The sequence below is a fragment of the Choloepus didactylus genome, chromosome 9 (assembly GCF_015220235.1).
Source record: "Choloepus didactylus isolate mChoDid1 chromosome 9, mChoDid1.pri, whole genome shotgun sequence".
Taxonomy (NCBI): Eukaryota; Metazoa; Chordata; class Mammalia; order Pilosa; family Megalonychidae; genus Choloepus; species Choloepus didactylus.
The window spans coordinates 24,861,928-24,887,385 of NC_051315.1; the positions used below are offsets into that span (position 1 = coordinate 24,861,928).

General features: G+C 38.6%; 1 protein-coding gene across 6 annotated transcripts in view; it reads left to right on the forward strand.

Moving 5' to 3' along the window:
• The window catches only part of THSD7B (thrombospondin type 1 domain containing 7B), a 952,777-nt gene that overhangs the window by 160,798 nt on the left and 766,521 nt on the right, over positions 1-25,458 (forward strand). For 2 of the 6 annotated variants that reach the window (XM_037848908.1, XM_037848907.1), the window contains one exon: positions 10,506-10,675. The exons of the other annotated variants lie outside the window; for them this stretch is intronic. The gene's annotated coding sequence lies outside the window, so the exon portion shown is untranslated. The remainder of the gene's footprint in view (positions 1-10,505; positions 10,676-25,458) is intronic. 6 annotated transcript variants of the gene reach the window in all.

Here is a 25,458-nt window from a genome sequence, read left to right on the forward strand (position 1 = left end):
AAGGAAGTTTAGGGGACTAACACGTTGAATGCCTTGTAGATGGCAAACATTTTATATATGTTATTTCATTTATTCCTCCCCATTCCCTGCAAGTGAAGTAAGTATGGTTAACCTCGTTACGAGGATGAGAGTTCTCAAGCTTTGAGAAAGGTTAAGAGATGTACTAAATAAGTTGGGGAGCAGTATTTGAACCCAGGTGTTTCTGCTTCCTAAGCCTATACTCCTTTCAAGATACCACAGTGCTTCCCCAAATCTTGTAATTGTCTTCAGTGTTGTTAAAATTGATAATTTACATGGTTAGTTTTTCTAACCATGATCAGACCTACCCAGAGGCAGAACAAGGAGTCTTCTTGCTAAAGAGATTTTCAGGATAAAGAGAAGTCCTACCTCCACCCTGCCCTGCTAGTAAAACATGCAGGGGCTGGGGGGCCTGATATTTATCCATCTGTGTTCCATAACTCTAAATGCAGCCTTGCTCTCTCCAGTTGTCTTCTGCAAATGTGTCCACCCTTGGGAAGGGTAAACTACTAAAACACTCTTCCAGATTGCATTTCATTCTCTACAGAGGTAAGGTGAATGATCGTTAGAAAAATTGTTCAGACATTTTTGTTACGGAATATCAGAGACATGTAGAAAGGTACAGCAAATACTATAACATCTATGTACAGGCTTACCGACTCGTAATAATTTTCCTTATTCGATGCTGATGTTTTGTTCATATGCTAACATTACTGTTATGTTGGCCCAGAGGGCTAGGAGAGGGATGTCTTCTCATGGTGATTGTAGAGATATAAGACAGCAAATGTGACCAAAGTCTCTTAAGCTTGGTTTGCACCATCTCTGCCTCTTTCTATTGGGTGAAGCAATTCACATTGGCTGAGCTCAGAGTTAGGGGATGAGGAGATATATTCCATTCTTGTAGACGGAATTCCAAAGTCAGTGTCAAAGAGTATAACTACAGGGAAAAGTGAAATATTGAGGTGAATAATGCAAACCACAAAACTGTATTTTTCATTTTTGTGGTAGCAGGAAAATGGCCCCAAGAGATGCCCGTGCCCGAATCCCTGTGAATATGTTATGTTACATGGTTAAAGGGATTTTGCAGATGTAACTAAGGTTATGGCCCTTTAAATAGGAAGATTATCTTGGATTATGCAAATGGGCTCAATATAATCATAGGAGCCCTTACAAACAGACAGTATTCTCTGGCTGAAAGCACAGAGAAAAGACAGAAGAAGGCAGAAGAGATGCAACAGAAGGGCAAGTGAGAGAGGTTCCCAGCATGAGAAGGGGTCCGAGGTGTAGCAGGTCACATGCAGGGACTGGAGGGAGGCCCTTAGGAACTATGGGTGGCCCTGGGCTCACAGACAAGTAGAAATGGGACTTCAGTCCTTCTGCAAGGCACTGAATTCTGCTAACAACCTGAAAGAACTTGGAAGCAGATTCTTCCCCAGAGCCTCCAGAAAAGAAGCCCCTGCCCAGCACCTCGATTTCTGTCTTGTGCAACCCAGAGCAGAGGAACCAATTCAGCCAGTGCCCAGACTTTCAGCCCACAGAAACTATGAGATGATAAATGGATGTTGTTTTAATAAATTTTACTGCTAATAAATTGGTAATAATTTATTATGGCAGCAATAGAAAACTAATATAATCTCCAAGGTTTTGATTTTGTTTTATTTTCCCACATTCTTTAATGTAATTTATGCTCTCTTTGTTTCATGATTTATTTTCTCTTTTTACTAAAAGTAACTTTAATTTTTTATAAATAAAAGACCATCCTAAATATTTTTATAGGTAGAGTTTTACACATATTTAATTTTATTTGGAGCGAATTAATGCTCCATTTGTTGAGAAATTTGCTTTTCTTACCAATGAATTTCTTCATGTATTTTGACATTTTGTTTAGAGAATTTTAGTATGTGAATTTTTTAAATTTTGAAAATTTCAAATCTAGAGAAATGGTAAACGAACAGTGAAAGAACTGCATTCCCTTCACCCAGTTTCCCCACTGTTGGCATCTGCTATATTTCTGCATCCTACCCCCATTGCTGTGTGTGTGTGTGTGTGTGTGTGTGTGTGTGTTTGTGTTCTTTTTCTGACATGATGTCCGATCGTCCCTCAATACTCCAGTGTGTACTTCTAGAAACAAGGAAACTCCCTTATATTACCACTATACAGTCCTCCTAATCAGGAAATCAACACTGACAAAACATTCCTTCCAGAGACTTCACTCAAATTTCACCGTTTGTCACATTTGTGGTCCAGATGTGGCCTAGGATCAGGTGTTGCATTTAGTTGTCAGGCTTCAATAGTCTGCTTCAATCTGGAACAGTTTTCCTTCTTTCTCTGTTTCTCATGTCCTTGAAAGTCTTACAGAGTAGTTTCATTCTGTAGAATGGTATTTAACATGAGTTTATCCAGCACCAAACTCAGGCCATGCACTGTTTGCAGGTTTCCATAGAAATGACTCTGTATTCTTCTCAGTGCGCCACATCAGGTGATGTACAATGTTGACCCATCCCTTTACTGGTGATGCTAACCTTGACTACCTGGCCAAGATGGGGTCTTCCAGTTTTCTTACCTTTAAAATAACCATTTTGCCTTTAATTAGCATTTTGTGGGGAGATATCCCTATGTTATGCCAAACTTCCATTGGTCAGATTTGGCATTTTTTAATGAATCTGCTTGTAATAACTACCATTATCAATAAGCTAAAGTTCCATCATTCTATTTATGTTTGCAGATCAGCATTTTACTGCAAGAAAGAATCTTCCCCCCACTTATCAATTTGTTCGTTTATCTAATGATATCCTCAAAGACTCATGGATTCCTATTTTATTCAACAGGGTGTAATCCCATACTCTTATTAATTTTTTTGATGCTCAGATCGTCCTAGATTTGGCCACTGGAGCCCTTCAACAACCCTCCCTCATTCTTTGAGTGTTTCCTTACTTCCTGGCACAATAGAACACTCCAGGCTCATCTTGTCGTCTTCTACTTTTCCCTAACCCATCCTTGAAGTCATCTATTTCTCCTGGAGGATGGTATTTTGAGACCAGATCAAGGTACTCGATGTGATCATTGCTACTGGAATGGCATTACTTCTAGACCTTCTTTGCCAAGCTAAGAAATATATATCCATGCACCTACACAATTACACATGTACCTACATCTAGAACTATTTCTGTACTCCTCCTCTCTCTATTAAACCTTATGGATTCATTTCAGTTATTCCAATTACAGTTGAATGCCTCCTTTTAGTCTTCCCCCTCTCCTTGTTTGTAAATCTCTTCTCGGATCCCATTATGGCTGACAGATTTACTTCTTTGTTCCATTAACCAACTTTCCAGCCACTGGGACTGCCATGGGTGATGTCCTCATGCACACCCCCTCCCCAGCTTTACCACCCTTTCTCTTTGTGCATCATCGCTCCTCAGCCCAGTACCTACTTGCCCTTGTTGCCTTGCTTCCTCAGGTGCTCCGTTTGCTAAGGATGGAAAAGGAAGGGAAGGCAAGATAGAATAGAAGGGAGGATGTGAAGCGAAAGACAGCTGTATCATTTTTAATGGGAATTAGTTCACTAGTTTTTCTTCTCTCCTTCTTTGCTTACCCGTCACTGCCTAGGGTTTTGTGGTATTTTATACTCCTGAATTGTGATATTGGGGATGTGAGAAATGCAGTCATAGAAGCAGTGGATCACTTGGTTCGGTTCCTAGTTGTTAATATCTGAATCATCCCTCTTCCCAAAGTTTCCTATAAAGCCATGGCCCCAGGATCTGGTCAATAAGGATTTTGATGTTTTCATTCTCATTTCTGAATCAGGGAAGCCCTTTTTCCAAGAACTGGCTTAAAGTAATCAGCCTTATTTGGTATGCAATGTAATATAAAGTATGTTTAGTCTTCTTTCAGTCTCAAGAGGTGAATTCTTGGCTGCATCTGCCTACTTCCAAGCTTGGAGCTCAGCATGCCTGTGGCTTTAGCCCCACTCAACTGCTTATCTGTGGGGATACATCTTTTTTTTGTGTATACTTATGCTTGCAAGTTTTCCTATTTGGTTTTTATGTCTATGTAGATAGTATGGAAAGATACATCTTGACTAAAAGTTGAACAATCTTTTTCTCGATGTAAATCAGATCATTTTACAACTACTCCCATCACCACAACCCACACAACCTGCTGAAAATCTCACAATGGCTTTCTATTACCTTAGAATAAATCCAGGCTCCTTACCAGGAATTAAAAAGCCATGTATGACTGGGCCCCACCTCTTTGCTTATCACTCCCCTTCATTCATTATGATTTCACCTCAGTGACCACCTTTTTGCCCTCAAGTATACCAGGCTCACTCCCTCCTTGTGACCTTTGCAGTAGATCCTCCCTCTGTCTGGATTACAATGACTACAACCTCTCCACCCTACCCCTATCCACACCCATGTCCCCCTCCCCAGTGGCTGCATCCTTATCATTCAAGTCTCAACTCAAAGGTTACCTTCTCATGACAGCTTTTCCTGTATACCACTCAAGTCCATACTTCCAGGGTCAGTTTCGGTTATGTCACCCTGTTTTATTTCTGCCACAGCATTTATCACACTTAGAGAGAATTTTGCAGAAGTGTTTGTTTACTTCATAGTTTCTTCCATGTCAGCGTTAAGACTAACGAGGGCAGTGTACCTCTGTTATTAGGACAGTCATTGGCATGTTGTAGACCCTTAATAAATACTTATTGAATGAATGAATGAATGGTTTTCACTTTACCAAGAGGGACCCAGACAAATCTGGGCCTTCAGGGAGTTGGGAGGGCTTGAATGGAAGATTTTGTGTGTGTTGGGGGGGAGGGGGTTTCTGAAGCACAACTCAACTGACTTATAATTTGGGGGTGGACCAAGGCCAGCTCTTGCTTGTTACATTTCACCCAGAGATGCTTATTATTATATTCAGGGTCATGATTCTTTTCTAGATTTCCTTTAAAATGACTTTTAATATCAGAGCTAAATCCTCTATTGAACTTAGGTCAATTTACTTAGCTCTTGAAGAGACAGATTGCTCCATTATAATGAACTGAATATTTGAGTGGTGTTCAGAATTCCTGTTAATTGTTTTCCTTCAATCTTCATTTTAATACTTTCTATCAGTCAGAGAGAGAGAGAGAGAGAGAGAGAGAGAAAGAGAGAGAGAGAGGTGCACTCAGGATTTCATAAACTGCTTTTCTGACATGCTTAATTTTCGCTCTTCTAGGATAGAGACTTGAGATTGGTTTCTCAGTGTGAAGTTATGCAGTTTTAAGCTGATTCATTTCAGTAATCACCAGAAATGTGCTTCATCTTTTATGGAAAATCATTTGATGTATAAGCATTAAGTTAAAATTAAAATTGGCCATATTGATTTTAAATTGCCACCAATTTTGAAAACAAGAGTTCTTGAAATTATATGACCAAGTTTAAGTGTTTAACAACAAACAAAATGACAAGTTTGCAAGTCACCAGGGTCTGGCTCTCCATGTGAGACTTAGCATGCCCACTCTGGGCTCAGGCTGTGGGGAAGGCACAGGCTCATCCCTCTGGGTCTGTGCACCCACAGTGAGCCACACGCTCACCTTTCCACCAGGTGCAGCAGTTGCTGAAAGTGGCAGCAAGTTGTGCTTCTTTGTTCCTCAACCCCGAGATATTAAAGTCTACCTCCCTTTCCCAAGTTACTCCAGGTGTCCTGTGTTGTTTTCTCCCTTGTTTAATTTGGCACTTGGATCTGTCCTAATTGATATCAATTAACTGTTTCTATAGCCAAGTGAGAATAGTGGCATGCAGAACGATTATCTACCTATCTATAGATATTTATGCTTTAATAAATTTAGGCTTGCTTACAATGAATCTAGTGCTACCAAGTGGAGACAGCATCATATGTCATATATGTGGAGGAGTTGATTTGAAGGCCTACCGGATCTGGGTTGCTAAATTTACACAAGACTACTCCAACATAGTCTTACATAATAATCAAAGAGTCTTAAAATAATTTGAGAAAAAATAGAGTTCATGTCTTTCATAATAATGGTTCTCCATTGTTGAACATTGATATATCATCTTCCTTCTGTCAAAACTAAATCCTGTCTCCTGCACCTGCAGTTTAAGTCATTTCTTGCTGTTCTAGCATCTATAGAGAATTGCTGTTTGCCTCCCTTGTCTGTCTGTTGTATTATGTGAAGGCAATTATGTTTATTCACTGGCTGTATTCCTTTTTATTATGAAATATTTGTAGTTCCTGTCACCTTTCTTCTGTAGCCTAATATTTTAACTCTTTATTCTGGATAGGAATAGCATTACAAACAGATGTCTTAAAAACATAATTGAGCACAGCATTTAAGGAAAATAATTAACAATGTAAGAGAACAGAGATTTGTTATTTAGATATGCTAATTGTGCAAACAATTTTAAAGTAATGATTATTAAATAAATAGCATTCTAGTCATTGGCAGCACAACTTCATGGAATGTCTTTGGAATCTTTGCTTTTGGATATTGGGGCTGTCTAGTTTGAAAAAACATAAGCAAATAATAGCTATTTTAAAAAGAAATCTTTAAGTCTATCCAAACAATAACTGGGTCTCGTGTGAGAATTTAAGACATGCAGAAATGTGGCTTATTCTAGGCTTATGTTAAGTTGCTCTTGCTACTGTCTGTTCCTTCCACACAATGTAAGGCTAATGGTCTTTCACATTTTTGTCCATTTCCAGATCATCCTTGGGCATCCTGAGAAATGCTTACACTATACATCAAAAATATGTTCCTTCACAAAATGCACACTATTTAGATAATGGTACTTTGCTTGATGGCATCTTTTGCGAACACCATATTTTATGTATATGCTATAAAATAGTAATGACATTTTGATCAGGTAGCTTCATAAAGTCCAATCCATTTGTATTATTATCTTTATATTTCTTTCAAGAATATGTTAGAATGCGACACTGTGAAATTGACCTAATATTTCCAGGTGACGGAGTACCCTTCTCCCTCCCATTATCTGAATTACTCTTGCTACCCAGTACGAAAAGGGAAAAAGAAAACTTAGGCTGACGTGCTATTATATCTTCCCATGGTGTGCACTTATTGAATTATTTCCAGGTGGATACAACAGATGTTCCTCAAGTCTCTCTTGGCTTCCACTGTTAATTGAACCATAATGGGAGTGACAGCAGGGAAGGACAAATTACGGGAGTAAAGATGCAATTTGAACTCCGTCTTCTTATGACCTTCCTGGAAACTTTGGTTAGGCTAACAATTCCTGTTTCCTTTACCTGCATATGGAGGAGTGTGAGACTCTTTCAGCTACAATTCATCAAACGAACTAATGCCCTCTGAAATTAGTAGTGTCTTACTGTTGACATTTGTTATCAATCAACTTGTTATTTCTTTAGCCATGATGTGTTAACAGGTTACTAGACCAGGAGTCATAAGTCCTGACTATGAATCATGGCTTTGGAGAAGTCACTTAATCTTGATGAACTATAATTTCATCATTTTCAAAAGGAACAAACATTACCTATTCTTAAGTGTTTGAGATGAGGCTAAAATAGAGTATGCCTGTGAATAGCCTTTGTAAGGAGACAGGTGTTATGTATGTACCTGTACTTAAAGTCATCTTAACTAGAGTGAAAAATTCTCAACTCAGATAATTGGGTTTGGAGGCAGAAGATGGACCCAAAGTTGGCCAGCTTTAACTAGTACTGTGTTGATGTGCTAATAGCTAATGACTATTGCAATCAGCAGTTAAAGAAGCCACTAAATTGAGAATAGAAGAGTTAAGAAAAATTCCAAGAGGTGGGTTCAGAAGAAGGGTGAGTGGCAGTCAACAAATCAGATGGGAGACTAAGGGGTCCTGGTTGATTGGAAGACTGGTGTGGCTGAGAATGCAAGTCCCTGCCTGAGGGAAGACTCAATGGTCAAGCATATGGGGCCAAAGGATGTCTTTATGTTCATTAGAAAGAGCCTTCCTACAAGTTCTTTGATATTTTTCTTAAGGGGAATGGTATGCCCCCCACCAAAGGGAAGCCCAGAACTAAAAGTGTCAGGGAAGATGGGAAGGAAAAATTCAGGCAGAATAGTTGAATGTAATGGGAATGAGAGCAGAGACTGACAAGCAATCCTCCTGTTGTTTATCAGTGGGTGAAGAGAAGACAAGAGACAACATCATTCCAGAAACCGGTATTGGAAGAGTTAAGTGTGGAGCTCAGTTTAATTTTGGAGCAAATTGGAGAACATGGTTGGTGGTTTATTGGAGATGAGGGCAGTAGCTTGGGAGGCCAAGGAAGTAGAATGAAGAACTCAAAGAAGAAGATGTGAGTGGAGGGAGCTTATTATTGATGATGGTGGACTTGGTGTAATCTGTGGTCTCCTTCTCTTTCCACATTCAACGCTTCCTTGGTGACTTCATCCAATCTCAGACTGACTATTTGCTGCTGCTACCTCCCAAATTTAAATCTCTTGCTCAAGGCTTACCCCTGAACCATAGACTTGTGTATACAATTTCCTATCTGACATCTCTAGTGAGATGAAACAATAAGTGTTTCAGTCTTAACATCCACAGTGGAACTCCTAATACCCCTTCCACCCCAAATCTTCTCGTCTCCCCTCACAGCTTTCCACTATCAGTTCATAATATTCCATTCTTTCAGTTGCTTGGAGTCATTCTTGACTCTTCTCTTGACTCTTGATTCTTCTCACATCTAATTCAATAGAAAATCTTGTTATCATTGCTATCAAAATATATCTAGACCTTGACTTATTCTTACCACATCTACTTATAAGTGCTTCATACACAGTCTCCCTGCTTTTATAGGTTCTCAACAGGTAAAAGTCTATTCTCAGCACCTCAACCGGAGAGATCTTGTTAGAACTGTCAGATCATGTCACTTTTCTGTTTAAAACACTCCAGTGACTCCCCATATTATTTCTAGCAAAAGTCAATACCATTAGAATGGTCTTTAAAACCCTCCATCTTCTCTGCTGCTTTTCTGGTATCATTATTTCTAGGTCTCTCCTCTCTCATTTCACTCCAACCACACAGGCTTTCATGCCTCAGAATATTGATACCTACTGTTCTTTCTGTCTGGAACACTGTTACAGATAGCTGCATGGCTCATTCCCTTATCTACTTTTTTTTTAAACTATTGTATTCCAAGAATCAAGAATAATGCTTGGTACATAGCGGTTACTCAATAAATTTGTATTCAGAGAATTAATGATCCTTGAATTAGGGCATAGGCTAGAAGGCTGGTGATTTGAGTGACATGGGAGGGATTTACTGAAGGAATGAGAAGGACCTTGTCTTACACATGTAGGATGCAGGACCTGGCATAGAAATGTTTTGTGTAAGGCGGAGGTCTAATTTTAGGATTTGGTATTCTGTGGTTAACTTTTTATAATGGTTTCTTCCAGTTATTTCTTGGCCACTTAAAATCTGGTTTCTTCTTGAACATCTTTAGATTCTTATTCTATTCCCATTTATTGAGCACCTGTTATGTGCCAGATCCTATGCTAGGTGTGTAAGCAGTGTTAACTAATTTAATATAATCTCACAACAAATCCATATGTTAGGTATTATTCTTGTTGTTCCAGGAAGAAAGTAGAGGTTCATAAGTATGAAGGGACTTGCCCAGACTCCCAGAGTAAGCCAGGAGCAAATCAGGACTTGAATTGGGTCTCCTGGTTTTGAGTCTGTTTGCCTTTCAATTCTGCTCTCTTTACTCCATTGGTAGAATAGTCAAATACCTACTCTGTAAGAGCCAGTGTCATCGACTCTCCATTATTATCATTTACTTTTGGGGGAGGAGGTCTAGAGAAATAGGAAGAACATAAGTGCATTAGTTATTTATTGCTGTATGACAAATTATTACAAAATTTAGCAACTGAGAACAACAATAAGCATTTATTATCTCAGTTTCTGTGGGTCAGGACTTTGGGAGAGCTTGGCTGGGTGCTGCTGGCTGAGGGACTCTCATGAAGTTGCAGTTGAGAGTCAGCTGGTGACTAGACTGGAGGCTCTGCCTCCAAGAGGGCTGACTCACATGCACGGTGTGTTGGTGCTGGCCATCGGCAGGAGGCCTCAGTTCCTTGCCATGTGGACTCTCAATAAGATTACTGGTTCATCCTCCCAATGTGGTCCTGGTTTCTCCCACAGTGAGTGATCAAGAGTGTGCAAGCTGAAAGCTGTAACGTCTTTTATGACAGCCTGGAATGCCACACACCCTTACTTCCACAATATCCTATTCAGTGTGGGAGGGGACTTTACACAGGCATGAATCCCAGGAGGCCACCAATGATCCCTGTCTCTCCCACAGGTGAAATATACCCAGACTCTCTGAAGGCTCCCCGAAGTCTCATCTCACAGCATCAGCTCAGTATCCAGGATTTCATCATCTAAATCATGTCCAATTATTATTACTATTATTCCACAAAAATTTGCAATTTTAGGTCCCCTCCTACCTGTCAAGTCATTTTTTTCTCTATTTTGCAGAGCGCTGAAAATCCGATAAGCATTGATTGAGTGTCTCACTGTGCCAGGCTCGGCACTAGGAACGTAAAAATTATAAGACAGAATCTTTGTCACTGTGCAGCTAATAGTCTAATGGAAGAAAGAGGCTTATAAATGATTATTGCACAGACTACTTTGGGATCATAAATTAGGTGAGTAACTCTGCCCAAATAAGCTGGAAAAGACCCCTCAAGTGAGGTGCCCTTCGCACTAGCCCTTGAGCACTGCAGACAAGTTCATAAAGCAGTCAAGGAGAGAAGAGAGTTTTAACTAGAAAAGACAGCATGAGCAAAACTGCATTTTCTTCTTCCTAAATATGTACAGATTTTGAGGCTTTGTTCTTAGCCTCCTGAGCTTTCTATACCACATTCTCCCACTTGTAGTGCTCACTTTCTTTTCTAGGACTTAGCTAGCTAAAGAGCAAAATTATTCAAATCATATCTCTGATTTTTTTCTCCTCTCAATTCTACTTCTCCAACTCACTGATTGACATTGTTCCTGGAATGTTACATAATTAAGGCAAAAATTGTCATTTTCCTTGAACTAGCTCTTCCTTCCAACTCTCTGTTTTTCAGATTGAAACCTCATTGTTAGCTATGACCACCTCCTTTCCTCCTTCAGTTTATATTTTCTTTGTTTTGTTTTATCTCTTGCTGCCTTCCCATTTTTCCATTTCCACAGTGTTAGGGTGCTATCCATGGCAGGTCTTGATGTATAGGTTACTGTCCTAGTCTTCTACTTTGTGTTCATTTTCCTTAATCTGCCTTGTATGTTTCTGTCAGTTATATCCTGAAGTTCTGTTTTATACTACTGTCTGTTGGAGAAGCACTTGATCACCTTGCCATTGCCTGTTGATCAAGATCAGAAGCTTTCACAGTTCATATCTTTCACCGTATGGTCCCAGTATATCTCTACTGCTTTATCCCCATTAGTACAAATTCTCTGCCTTATCTTTAGTTTAGTCCTTTTTCTTATATACCAATCTCAGTGCTTCAATTCATTCCATTCCCTTGCTTGAAATTCTATGTGTTTTTCCATGCTCCATCTTTCATAGTCTTCTTGAAATCATTCTAGGAGTACCTAGAACTCTTGCAGTCTCTATTGGGAAATTGAGACTTGTAGGCTACTTTGTAGAGTTAATTCTGTATTTACTTATCATGTGTTTATTCTTGTCAATTAGTTGGTAAGCATCCTGAAAGGAGGGGCCATGTGCAACCTTCTTGGTTTCAACTGAACCCAGCACTGTACTTTGTCTCTGTGTTTTGGTATTCCTTAAATATTGATTGAAACACGGTATTAAAGGAGGAGCAGAATCATGAGATTCTGTACAGTGTGTTGCTGAGGCATAATATCATGGAGTTAGATGTGTGTGGGATTTTACCAGCACCTAAGGAGCCATTCAGTTCCTTTTGCACTAGAAATTCATCTAATATTAATTGAAATCAGCTGGCGGTTAGCTGCGGCATTGTGTATAACTGTGATAGAATTTGGCTGCAGTTTTCTGGATGGAGAGCCAATTGGAACATAGAATGTTGGGGGGAGAAGATAATACAGCAGATTTGGGTTGGCTTGAGGGGGCTAGAAAGAAGTTCTCATTGGTAGTAAAACTATGAGGCGTGGGAAAGGAAGGTGGGGGGAGTAGACATTTCAGTCTCTGACTTTAACTTTCCTTATCGAACATAGGAAGAACTTCCCCCCAAAAAAATCAAGCTATTACCTTTGTGAAAGATGTGAATCATTTACATTTATTTTAATTTTCATGAGAAAAGATATAAAAATTATCCTGCAACAAGTCTTGATTCTTTATACCCCATGAAACCAAAAGGTCTGTTTCCTGTTTTGCTCCAGGCATTTCCATTAAAACTTGATGGTAACTCCGTGTTTAGATGAGCTCTGTGGATCACAAAGGAGAGGAAAGGCACAGCCCCTCTTTTCTACTATGAGAAGAATGGCTACATGGGGAAACAACACCATTTTTAAAGTAGTCATTAAAGTTTCTTTTGCAGCAGATTGTTTTCCTTCCTGGGAAAAACATCGTTTCACTGACAAATTGCCAAAATCCACACAGTGCAGCAAAATGGCCTCACTGTGTTAGCCTTTTCAAGCAGGCAGAGATGCTTATTAAGCACTCAATATGTGCTCTGAATTGGGCCATGTTTTGTGTTAGGTACACACAGTGTTTTCTAGATCTTCTTTTAAAAATCTGTAAAATGAAGGTATTCCTGAATTGCACACATTCGTTACTATATTTTTAAAATGCTTGATAAAATAAGATAAAGGGAATAAAATCACTCGTATTTCTACCATGCAAATACAACTGTTAATCTTTTTAGTATTTCTTCCAAAAATATTGGATGCATAGATTTCCCCCTCATAATTTTAATCAAATGTAATATAATATTGAGAGTTTTTAATTTAACATCGTATCATACACATTTTTTGATATTTTTATACTCTTTGTAACTCCATAATAAGGCCTCACAATATTCCATTGAGAATATTGACAAAGTTAATTAATCATGTCTCAATAGTAGGCATTTAAGTTACTGCCTTTCTAATTAACATTGCCATGCTTCTTATTAACATTAATAGCACAAATAGCCCAGCTGTGAACACTTTTGTGCATAGGTATTTTTTCCTGTGCTTAAGATTGTTGCTGGGGCAGTTGGTGCCGCACCCAAATACCCTTTACCTTGCCAGTTGCTGTGAATTTTGGCTGCTGTCGGCTCACCACTGTGTGGTGCCCTTTTCCGGAGTCCTGCCCTTCACCTCCTGGAGAGTGTACAAGGAGAGGGGTCATATTGCTGAATAACGTGGAAGCCATGAATAACGGGGAATGGTTGAAAGCACTGGATGGACATGTTTAGGCTAGAAAAGAGGAGACTTAGAGTTTTATCCTATGACAGAAGAAATGAGCCATATTTTAGCCATGATCAAAGGCTTTAGATTAAGAAAAGAAAACAACTGTTCCTGGCTGAGATGCATGTCCTAATATTTGGAGTTATCTGAAAATGGAATGTGATGCATTGTGGGGCATTGAGTGAACTACTTGTCATTGGAAATATTCAGTCACTGCTAAGGGTATTAGAGAACCTTGGAGTTCTAAAGGTCTCTTCTAACATTATTTTAATTACTTGACCCTTCAAGTGTTTGTTTCATCGCTATCAATATTCTCATGTATGTCTTAGCATCGATTTCACCTTTCATTTCTTCTGGGGCTTGAGAGCTGGAAGGTTCAAGAAAATTGCTATGCTATTGAGGAAGAGGAGTGTGATGGTTTGAAGCTTTATGTATCCTAGAAAAGTATGTTCTTAAATTTAATCCATTCCTATGGGTGTGGACCCATTGTAAGTAGTATCTTTTGGTGAGTGGGATCTTAAGATGTGACCCACCTCATTCAGCAGGGGTCTTAATCCTCTCACTGGAGTCCTTTATAAGAGGATGGAATTCAGAGAGAGAGCCACAGAAGCTAAAAGAGAAAGCCACAGAAGCACAGAGAGAAAGCCGCAGAACTGAGGAGGAAGCCACGGAAGCCAGAAGCTGGAAGAAACGAAACCTGGAAGAGAAGGGAGAGACCAGCAGACACTGCCAGGTGCCTTGCCATGTGACAGAGGAGTCCAGGATCACCAGCAGTGGTCTTCAGGAAGAAGGTATCGTCTTGATGATGCCTCGATTTGGACAATTTCATAGCCTCAGAACTGTAATCCTGTAAGCTAATAAATTCCCATTACTAAAAGCCAACCCATTTTATGGTATCTGCTTTCAGCAGCCTAGCAAACCAGAACAAGGAGGAGCAGGGTTAGCAAGACAATGGTAAGTATTTGAAATTGTTGAGGGAAGATATCAAAAATTATGAAGACACCACCCCTGGAAGATATCATCAGTTAGAAATAGTGTTCTTCACATAAGACTATTGATCATCTATAAGAATCACGTGACTGTTTTTTAAATAGTGGCCAAGGTATGTTATAGTGTGCCCCTTTCTCTAAGTTTCCTCAGAACTCTGCTCATGACCAATGACATGCATTTCTGAAGCAGATGGAAAATAAAGGAGCATCTGTGGCTCCAGAGCAAAGTGATGCAAATGACCCACAAGGTGACATATCACACATTTTAGCCTCTTAAATATACAGTTCCATGCTAATATGATTGATCATCTTGGATGATGAGTCTTGGGTAGAACTCTTCCGTATGGTTTCCAACAAATATTATATGCATCTATGGGGTGGGTGCCACTGTCGCTTCCCCATCAATGTACCCAACATGACAGGAGCGAGATTTCTTTTTTCAGCATTTGTGTACATGCCTGTTTCATTTTGTCATTTACCTAGTTTTTTGTAAGCTCACCTTATGTTTGCACTAATGTATTTAGATTGCATCACTTTTGTTTTAAAGTTTTGAAGAAGTTTCTGATATTTCTTTTCTCTCCATCCGGTTATTGCTTTTGTTCTCACAGCCAGCTCCTCCTGACCTTCGGATTTCTAAGCTTCATTTCTCTCCCCCTAGCTAAGAAAAACCACACTTGTCATATCCAGAAACATTCCTCTCTTTGGGGCTTCCAGTATTGGGTGCTCACTCCAGTTTTTGAATTGGCAACAATCTAGAAAATGTTTCAAGAAATGTAGTGTTGATTAGGTGAATGGTAAATGTTAGTTATCTAAGAAAATGAGTGAGAAGGGAATTTTTGCAATGATTTGGGGGGGGGGGTGTAATTGGGAATTGATTTTGTGCCTTTATTTGACTTTCCTGTCACAGGTTTACTTTTGTTCATTATAATTTTATTAGAATAGAGTGTACTCTGCTCTACCTGTTCAATTCATTCATTCATCCATTCATTCATTCAACATTTACTCTGCATCTACTATGTCTAGATGCTGGGCTGTAAGTTAGGAATACAAGATGAAAAACAAGGTCCCTGCCTTCAAGGAACAAACTTTTGTTTTGCTACTGCAGTGTTTATCTGGATATATTTGAAGCTTTTGAAACTGCTTCAGTCTTTAACAACCTAGTATTTCAAGTATTATTAAATTAAATTTATTAGATTAAATAATTTAATTCATGCCAAGAATTTTAAAAGTACAGACATCGTAAGATTGAATGCAGCTATCAGCCATGCTTGTGGCTGCCCCAGTGGATCACTATGTCACACTCAGTGGATAGTGTACTAGGCACATTTGACTCCTGTGCCTTCCTCCGGCCACAAAGAAGCCTGTGGGATTCCATGCAGTGTGGAGCTGGCTTGGCTTTGGTTTGCTAAGGACAATAGGCAAACAAATGTTTCTCCATTCCTGCATTTCTCCAATGGATCCTCCCCTTTTCCATACTCAGAGTGTTCTGCCCTCAAAATTGAGAGTGAAAGGTTTAAACACACTTTCCAGGGTGCGATAGTTTCAAACAATGTGATGTATTGTAAATAGTTTTAATGAACTGTGGGTAACAGTAATATCATTTCACAGAAGAGATACATCCTATTGCTGTTTAATTAAAATCTTTCTGCTGATGGAAAGTTCTCTCTCTGGTGTTTTCTTTAATGCATTCATGACGCATCTGTCTCTGCTCCCTTGCTAGAGATACCTTTCATTATAATCGACTTATCTAAGTTTGTAATTAAACTTCTAAATGTAAAATTTCCAGTGGAAATTTGCCAGATTACCCAGTGAACTTTTCTTTTTATCTCTGAGAGAAAGCAATCACTCTTAAAATTTCAGCTTTGTGTTTTGGACCATTTGTCATTTTTAAAGTGTGTATGTACACACATACAAACACACCCACCTTTTAATAATGTGGTATAGTATTTTTAGAGTGGCTTTATATTTAGTATTATCAATTTCTGCCTGTTTGTGTGAAATTGAAGGTAGATAGTATTGATTGAATGAATGTACTGCATTTTTTAAGGTAGAAACATGGTAAATGAAATATACTTCAAGACAACTGCCTTCAGGCTTTGTTGATCTATTTAAAACGTCTAGAGACAATAGAAAAACACCTTGGAGATGTTAGTTGAAAGAATATAATATATTTTCCATTGGTCAAACATGCTCTTGCAATTTTCCTTGTGGTTTATACAATAAAAAATGAATTAAAACACCTTTTGCATTTCACCTTAATTTGGATTGCTCTCTTTCAGATATCACTTCAATGTTTTTGGAAGTAGGGATGAGATAGGATGAAAATAGAGTACATCAGATCTTCTGAATCTGATGAGGACCTTATTAATAGTCAGTACCCAACTCTAATAAGTGAACACATATACAAGATTATGGAAGAGACTGTAGAAAGTTTTATTGGCTTATAAACATACTATTTTTATGTTACCTGTGGAGATGTATTTCAGTAAGTTCCTTTGTTACAGTAGGTACATAATTAATCAAGAGAACCCAAAGCTATATTTACAGTTAACTGAATAATTCTCCTTACATTAAATATTTAGAATCTTACATTGCACAAAATATTGAGTAATTAAGTATTTTTTAAATTTCAAAGGCCAGTAGCATTTGGGACTATGATGTTATCATGTTCACACATTCTAGTTATTCTGAAGTCTTGCAAAACTCTTAGAGTTACTATTTATTTATATGTATTAAAAAATAAGTAAAGATAAATATTATCATATTTATTTATAAAATTCAGTTAAAAGAAGTTATCAAATTTTTCCCTTCAAACAGAATGGACTATGGATGAACACTATTATGTATCTATATTTTTTTCTTAAAATGCCTACAAAGGAGATTTTACCAACTCCATTACCCTTTCAGAATTTAAGGCTTTCAAATTGAATGCATTTTTTCTAAAATGATTAATGTAAGTTCCTCCAAATAGAGGATTGCATATATTTTGTTCTTTCTTTAGTGAGTATTTTATGTCTTTTTTTCATTTTATCCCCATTAAACTATTTAACTTTCATTTTTCCTACTTTATAAAAATGATATAGATTCTCCTACTTGAAGTCTTAAAAACTATGAACAATATAGAACTTCTCTACTCTTGTAATCTTTTGAGGTGGCTGAGTAAAATGTTTGTAATTTATTTGTAAAGTAGGAGGAAATTTTTAGCTCTTTTCCATAACCCAAATGATTTGCAGGATCTCTTAACTACTAAATTAGCTTGACTGAGCACAGAGGAGAGAATTCAGAATCTCAAACTAAGAGAAATTCCTAAAGGTATAAAGTTTACTATTGGCCTGTGCGAAACCTAATTTAAATTCTATTTAAGAAATAACTTGTTACTGTTCTCAATTTAAATAATTTTCTTTTTATCTGTAAACTAAATAAATTATATTGGCCATTAAAGTTGATACGATAAACACGCATTTTAATCAATGGTTTTTGTCTTAAGTTCGAGAATTAGCATCTTTTTTTTTCACATTTTCTATTGTGAAATATAACATATTTACAGAAAAGTGATAACTTTCAAAGTACAATTTAACAAGTAGCTACAGAGCAAACTTCAAAGTGTTATGTTTTAGTTTCACCGTTTCAGTTATTTCCTTCTAGTGATCTAATACCCTAGAAACTAAGTATATATATATATAAATTTGTATAAAGATTCAGTATTCGTAATCCTTCGTTAAATCCTATCTTGTCTGTTGCTACTCCTCCCTCTCATTTGATGACTGTCTCAGTCTTCAGGGATATCTGGGCAGTGACCACCCTAATTTGTTCCTATTGAAAAGGGGTGTCGACATTATGGGGAAGAGGAATGCATCTGGTTGATGTTCTTGGAGAGGCTGTTGCCTCTGGGTTTTGGAACTTATCTGGGTTTTGGGACTTATCTGACATAGAAACAGTCTGGAGATTTAAATTTCTGAAAAATAAACTTAGTGAGTGAAACTTTTATAGAGTCCCCAGTAGGGACCTAGGTATTTCAGGACTACTGTTGGTTAGGGCTTGGCATACTTTCACCATTTGGAATATCTAGCTGAAGCTTGCGTAAGAGCAACCTCCAGGATAGCCTTTCGACTCTATTCTGACAATATCTTTGATTGAAGGAGTGTAATATTCAGTAGTGATAGTTGTTTTGAATAACAATGCAGGGAAGGTCTTAAGATGAGAAGTAGGAAACCATACATTTTAGAATCTGCTAATTTTAGATAGATTGTGTTTCCTTGATTCCATAATTTTATTCCTTTTCTGTAAGAGGCATAAAACTTAGTGTTTGGAGGCCATTTTGTATTTTAAAAAAGTAAATGATTCTTTGTTCACCCAAGAAATTTGGATATATGATTTTCTTTTAAATGAGAATTAGCACTGTTAGTTGTATCTTAAACTGAAGCAGATAGTTCAGTGTGTTGGATAAGACCCCTTTACTTGTATGTATGAATTATGTGTTCTAAGTGTTGAGATTTTAGAAATGATTTTTATGTTTTGAAATAGTCTAATTTTCCAGGTAGATGAGCTTTTCTATCTATCTGCCTTTCATTGTTTGCAAAAGCATCTTTATCAAAAGTATGGTCTAAGATCAAGAAATCTTGACTAGAAAATTATTTAAAATGTAGATTCAATAATCCATTTATTCATTTAGCAAATATTTATTGGACAGCTACTATTTTCCATGCAATATACAAGGCCCTGGGGATATAACAGTGAACAAAACAAAGTACTTATATACTAGTAGAGGAAATGAAAATAAATAAATAAGCCAACAGGTATTCACTAGATTGTCAGGTATTGATCTCTTGTAACTATTACAAACAAAGAAACAAACAGACCGACCAACTAACCTCAAGGGATTAGAGAGTGACCACAGCTGTGCTGAAGATAGGGTGGTTTGGGAAAGCTTTCAAGGGCCTTTGTGGATTGTAAAGTGAGTGTTCTGGTTTGCTAATGCTGCCTTTTTGCAAAACACCAGAAATGGATTGGCTTTTATAAAAGGGGGTTTATTTGGTTACACAGTTACAGTGTTAAGGCCATAAAGTGTCCAAGGTAATGCATCGACAATCGGGTACCTTCACTGGAGGATGGCTAATGGCGTCTAGAAAACCTCTATTAGCTGGGAAGGCATTCTTCTCTAGACTGCATCTCCTCTTCAAAAGGTCACTTTCAGTTGCTCTTGGAGTTGTTGTCTTCTCTTAGCTTCTCTGGAGCAAGAGTCTGCTTTCAACAGCTGTCTTCAAAATGTCTCATCTGCAGCTACTCTCTCAGCTTCCGTGCATTCTTCAAAGTGTCCCTCTTGGCTGTAGCAAACTCACTCCTTCTGTCTGAGCTTATATAGTGCTCTAGTAAACTAATCAAGGCCCATGCTGAATGGGCAGGGCCCATGCCTCCATGGAAATTATCCAATCAGAGTTATCACCTACAGTTGTATGGGTCACATCTCCATGGAAACACTCAATCAAAGAATTACAGTCTAATCAATACTAATAGGTCTGCCCACACAAAATTATATCAAAGATAATGGTGTTTAGGGGGACATAATACATTCAAACTGGCACAGTGAGGAAGCAAGCCATATGGATACAGAATGAACAACAATTCAGGGACCTTGAGAAGGTATGTCCCTGAGGAACAAGAAAGAGGTCAGCATGGCTGTGGCAGAGAAGCCAATGTAGGGGGAAAAAGAAAACAGGTAGAATAAGCAAAAAGTCAAATCATCATGGTCTTTAGATTTTATTTTGTGATGGAAAGCCACTAGGGGGTTTTAAGGAGAAAAGTGTATTTTTCCCATGGAGAGTAAATAGAAGGAGAGCAAGAGCTAACGCAGCAAAACCAGGGAGGAGGCTGTTACAGTAACTTAGGTGAACCAGGAAGGCAGTGATGAAGGAGATGGAAAGTGACTTGACACTGGATAAACTGGGAAGGTGTGGACAACCAGATTTGCCGATGGACTGATTTTGAGATGTGAGAGAAAGAAGGGTTTAAGGAGGACCCCTGGATTCTGGGCTGGTGAAGAATGGAAGCATAATTGAGATGGGAACACTGGTGGAGAACTGAGCTGTAGGCTATGGAGAGAAACCAAGAACTCTGGTTTGTGTATGCTGCTTCTGAGTTAGTTGCCTGTCCGACACTAAGTGGATATGTTTGTGGTAAGTTGGATGTACAACTTGGGGAAGGAAGTCAGAACTGGAGGTATGAAAATGGGAGTTGTGGGGTATGGTGTTTAAAGCCAGGGAATAAGTGAGTAAAACGAGAGAAATTAAGAGGTGATTTCTTCTTTTCTGTGGGCTTAGCCAGGATCAAAGTGAGGAGAAAAAAATACCAGAAAAGGGGGCTGAGAAGAAGTGGCCAGCAAGAGATTAAAAAAGTAAAAGGAGAGAGTTCCCCAAGTGAAGAAAGTGATCAAGAAGGAGGATGTGGTGGAAGATCTGAGCAACAACCAGAGACTCCAGGGAGTGCTGGAAAGAGGATTTCCCATGAGGTGATGGAGAGATGGTTCTAAAATTACAAGAAAGTGTCCACAATATCTTCAGAATCAGGGATGGGTTGGCAACTACATAGAAGGTAGCTCAGTAAATATTTTGCTTTCATTGGAATCTGTGTATATGAATGGATTTGTTCTCATTGGGGAAGCTGAGGCAGCCCACCAGAGTAACTCCTGCCTTTCTCCCTTATTTGTAGTTCATCATAAATGAAGGGCCCTTTTCTTCCCTGGGATGTCTCTTATGAGAAATGACATCAGAGGCAGGTACTTTTCTTGGAATAATGTATGTATTAGCTGAAGAAGCTAATGTGGGGAATAAACCAACCTCATCTGCCTATAAAAAGGAACATCCAAGTTCAAGTTTAGCAGAGACTGTCAATGTGTTGCTTGGATCACATGACGAGGTGTGTGTTAATCTGTAGAATCATAGAGGCACACTCATACAAATCAGTCTATAAATAGACTCACTGCCTCTAGTAGCATGGAGACTGTTGGAATTGGACTTGTTTTCTAGTTTGTGCAATGGAAAACACACACAATGAGTGGCTTAAACACAAAGTTTTAAAAAGTTTGGAAGTTGGCGATCTGGGACAGTTCCTGCAGGTCCACGATGTCTTCAGCATCTCAGGCTTCTGTATGTCAGCGCCGTCATCTCTAGCTGATGGTGTTCATTTTCATGTTCTCAAAATGGCTCTGACACCTCTGGGCATTGAATCTGGGTTCCAGTCAGGCGAATAGGAAAGGGGCCAACCGAAAAGGACCACACTTTCTCCTTTAGGGTTTTATATTTTTAATGGAAAGGGGACTCCTCCCCCCCATACTTCTGTCTACAAATCATTGACCATTACTGTGTCATGTGGCCACCCTAGCTGCAAGGGAATCTGGGAATGTGATTTTTTTTTAAAAGAGGGCATGTGGACTCCCTGAAAAAAATCATAGTTCTAGAAAAAAAAAATGGAGAATATAGCAATACCTTCCATAGTTAACCAAGCTGTAGTTTTGAAGCTTTGGGGAAACCTATTTCAAGCCCTCTTTTTATCTAGTGATCTCCCATAGCAAAAGTTTTTTCAGAGATATATCAAATACTTGTGTGAGCATTTTGTAAAATTTTCTGCGGCTCTAGTACGTGGTTCAAACCTACTGCAATTATTAGTACAGAAAACTGAAAACCACATGACTGTGTATTTTTATGGTATGCTCACATGCACCACAGGCTTATATTTGACATAATTTAGGATTCTTCAGTTACTTGGAGAAAGTGTCACTGTGGAGTCTGTAGAGTGAGGTGCAGAGAGCATGAAGCTGGTGACTAAAAGGCCTAAAGAAGTTACTGAGCTTCATGTCATTGCAGGGCCAGAGGTTACTCCCTCATAAAATAGAGATGATGATACCTGTTTTCTCCTTCACACGGTCATTGTGAATCTTTAATGGGCCTCTGGGTAGAGTGTGCTTTCAGCTCTTCAGAAATATGGTACAAAGTCACAAGATTAGGAGGTTGAAAAATCATCTCCCAATGCTTTGCTGCAGGGCAGGATTGCATTCAAACCGTTCCTTATATATCACTGGAGTAAGGGTTTTTCTGAATTAACGATGACAATAGTAAAACTGGCAACCTTTAGTGAGTGCCCACTTTCTGTCAGTTCTCATCTACCCACTTCCCACCCATTTTTTTATTCCATCCTTATCCTCCTAAGGGTTTTTGGATGACTGCCCTCTTCCCTTTGTAGACAGAACCCCAAGGTTCGGTGGCCAGGTGACTTGTCAGGGCTAACTTGCTGTGGGGCATTGAAGTAGATGGAAGCAGTGATGTGGGACTTCTTTGGTAACCCAGCTGTGACACTTTCTGGCTTTGTGAATTTGGAATAATTACTTAACATCCTTAATGATCAATCTCTTTTTCACCTGAAAAATTGGAATACTTGCTCCTGGTATTATTGTGCGAAGTAAGTGAAATAATATGTACATTGCCTCACACAAGCTGCTGAGAGAACCCATATTGGGTGGTAAAGAATCTACGTTTTCAGGGACACAAAAAATTGCTTGTGTGGATATTTGGTTACAACCCTTAAAACCTTTCTTAATAGGAATTGAGATTGCTTGCAAATAACTTACTACCTCAGTGACTTTGAGCTTGTCCCTTAACCCTCAATGCCTCAGTTTCCTCATCTCTAAAATGGGGTAATATGAATAACTTCACAAGGATATGTAAGAATGTAATGAAGTACTTCAGACAGTCTCTTGTATTTAGTAACATACGGTAAGCACATTATGAAAGATGAAATGGGGTGCCCAGTATCAGTCAGACAGTTGGGAAAAAGTAAATGCTTGTGAGGTTTCTCCAGTAGTATTGTTAATAATTACTCGCAGTAGGCAACTGGTTGGAATTGCTGTCCTAGTCCTTGTGTCAGTCTTGATAGTGGTTGTCACCTGCCCCAGCCTGAGCAGCCGGACCCTCTTCATGAGCCATTTGTATGTAATCATCCACCCTGCCCATTTACCGTGAGATAGCCCTGCTGTGGGGATATGCACAATCGCAGTTTGCTTTTTTCCCACTCATTGCTGTCTCTTATGGCTGGAAGCAAATTTGAAGATTTTAAAATTTTATTTCATTTTTTTTAAAGTTTGGGAACTTGAAGTATTCCAGGACTTCCATGATAAGAATGCATTTAAAGGAAAATGAAATGCATATAAAGCATAAGGCATGTTTTTCATAGTTTGAGTGGCTTTTAAATGATTAGAAAACGGAGGCTAAAAGGAGAAACTGTCTTTTATCTTTCTCTTAGTATTCATCACTTTAGAGCTAACCTTGCGAATAAATTTTGGATGCTAAGCTATATAGTAAATAAGTTGATTTGGAAACTCAATGACCTTTGTAATATAAATTATTCATGCCATAGTGGGTGGGTAGAGTGTTTCCTATGTAATATATTTTTATTCTAGTTGTTTGCATTTTTTCACTTGTGTTATACAAACAGAGGGGTGAAATCTCTTAATTGTTCCTTGTTTCCTTTCATTTTGTTTATTGGGAACTCTTGTATAGCTTTTTAAGGAATGGATCCTAGAATGGTTTCCAGTGTCTTCCAAGGAATAAGTTAGGTGAGTTTCAGGCATTTGAGGGAAAGAGAGGCCACATGGTTTAGTGGCATTAGACAAATTGGGTTAAAATTCCATCCTTTTCTTTCCCCCTACTCAGCAGAGGCCCATTTTACTTATGTATATAAAGATGCAGCATGGAAGATGGTGGAAGTGCCATCAAAGATAGTTTCCCATTCTCTGCCTTCAAGCTTCTTAGGAAAAGGGAAGTCATGAGTCATAGAATAAGTTTAGGAAATGCAGATACTAAAAATCGTGGACACGTTTCAGAGGAAGGCTGCTGTGGCATCCTTCAAGATGTGTACTCTGGATTGTTTGTCAAGGTCAGTCTTAGGTTTCCTGCTGGCACAATTCCTTGCTAGTCACTGACAGCCTGGAGATACTGTGACCTCCCCTTGGGAGTCCAGGAGGCTCTACCAGCCACGGTGCCCAGGGATCTTCTACTGAGTGTTGGGTCTCAGCTTAAGTGAACACAAAAGGGACATGAAAGTCGTCAGATCCTTTTGCAGAGTCAGTACTGGACTCTGGACTGATGAGGAAGCCTAAAAGAAGATTGAGGCTCTTAACAGCCTATGTTAAAGCAATATTAATTGTTAGCCTTAGTAGTTAGAGCCAGAATATTGATGCAAAATTCATTTGCCTGGAGCTTACAACCTAGTTATGTAGACAAAACATTCATCTATGAATCCTTGGCTAATTATTCCAGCTCATGGCATCTCGTTGGAACTCCTAATCCTTTTAAATCTCTTTTTGCCTTCTCACTTACAGCCGTTTGGAGTAGAGTATGCTTTTGGTCCTCCCTTTCTTCAGTTTACATTTTGAATACTTGAATATGTTTTTGGATAAGCTGGATGCATGTCTCCCACTAACGAGACTTGGAAAAGTCGTCTCCTACACTCTGATGATTTTGTGTCATGAAGAGGAGTAGTCTCAGTAGACAGCCAGCCATACTTGCTAATTAGTTTATTAACTTTGGATGATAGCTTAGGATCAACTACCCTAAAACACAAATCATCATTTTTATCAAAAGTCCTCTTACATTGAATTGACTTATATCCATAATTATATAGAAGGTCAATTTCTTTGGTTACACAGGAGTTTATTTTTCAACTAATGTGCTTTGTAGGATATTTAGATTTTTTTCAACTGCCTCAGTGACTTAATTGGCAATGACATCTTTTTGAAAATGTCCAAAACTAAAATTTCTGTATCGATCTATATTACACTGAATTTGGGGCATCAATCACCCATTTTTGTGTGTGCGCTGGTGAAAATCCTCAGCTGGTTTCTGAGGAAAATACTGGCCTAGCTTCAGGTACTTTCTCAGCCTTCCTTTCAGCAGAAATGGTGTGACCATCCATCCATTAAAAGACTTTAAAATATCATGGTACAATTCTCAACCCAACCCTTGCTGTGTTGCTTCTTAAAACATGTGACTGTGCCATTAGCAATATGAAGTATCCTTATCTAGTGTGTGTGCATGTGT